This window comes from Nicotiana sylvestris, chromosome 7, assembly GCF_000393655.2.
Source record: "Nicotiana sylvestris chromosome 7, ASM39365v2, whole genome shotgun sequence".
Lineage (NCBI taxonomy): Eukaryota > Viridiplantae > Streptophyta > Magnoliopsida > Solanales > Solanaceae > Nicotiana > Nicotiana sylvestris.
This window is the reverse complement of record NC_091063.1, coordinates 214,136-215,515: the sequence shown is the minus strand read 5'-3', so window position 1 is coordinate 215,515 and position 1,380 is coordinate 214,136.

The following is a 1,380-nucleotide window of genomic DNA, read 5'->3' as shown; positions in this document are numbered from 1 at the left end:
AAATTAGGCTTGTTCGGCGTCGGTTTTCTGTGTTGCATACCTAATGCCAAGGCATTATCAAGCACAATTGGTCGTCTTTCACCACTCGCGTTTGACGTGCGGGGTGAACCAATAGCTGTAATTGTGTCCCAGGTCGTCATTGCTTCGCCTTGCGATGGCTTGGTCTATGACTAGTATGCTCGGACTCTCGGATTCGATAAACGCAATGGGCATGGAGTCTTCATTGGCTCCTATCTGCCCAAAGAATGCTCCTTACGAATGACGGTCGTGCTCTTCTTGGACTTGGCAGTGCCCTTTGGATCGGCCATGCTCATGCGACACCGGCGTCAATGAGGAATGCTACCTGGTTCATCCTGCCAGTAGTTATATGTTTGTCTCAAAGATTAAGCCATGCATGTGTAAGTATGAACAAATTCAGACTCTGAAACTGCAAAAGGCTCATTAAATCAGTTATAGTTTGTTTGATGGAATCTACTACTCGGATAACCGTAGTAATTCAAGAGATAATATGTGCAACAAACCCTGACTTCTGGAAGGGATGCAATTATTAAATAAAGGGTCGACGCGGGCTCTGCTCGTTGCTGCGATGATTCATGATAACTGGATGGATCACACGACCATCGTACCGGCAATGCATCATTCAAATTTCTGCCCAATCAACTTTCGATGGTAGGATAGTAGCCTACCATGGTGGTGACGGGTTACGGAGAATTAGGGTTCGATTCTGGAGAGGGAGCCTGAGAAATGGATACCACATCTAAGGCAGCAGGCGCACAAATTACCCAATCCTGACACGGGGAGGTAGGGACAATAAATAACAATACCGGGCTCTATGAGTCGGGTAATTGGAATGAGTACAATCTAAATTCCTTAACGAGGATCCATTGGAGGGTAAGTTTGGTGCCAGCAGCCGCAGTAATTCAAGCTCCAATAGCATATATTTAAGTTGTTGCAGTTAAAAGGCTCGTAGTTGGACTTTGGGATGGGCCGGCCGGTCCACTTTAGGTGTGCACCGGTCGTCTCGTCCCTTCTGCCGGTGATGCGCTCCTGGACTTAATTGGTCAGGTCGTGCCTCCGGTGCTATTACTTTGAAGAAATTAGAATACTCAAAGCAAGCCTATGCTCTGTATACATTAGCATGGGATAACAATATAGGATTTCAGTCCTATTAAATTGGCCTTTGAGATCAGAGTAATTATTAACAGGGACAGTCGGGGGCATTCGTATTTCATAGTAAGAGGTGAAATTCTTAGATTTATGAAAAGTGGATAAGTGCGAAAGAGTTTGCCAAGGATATTTTCATAAATCAAGAACGAAAGGTGGGGGCTCGAAGACGATCAGATACCGTCCTAGTCACAACCATAAACAATGCCGACCAGG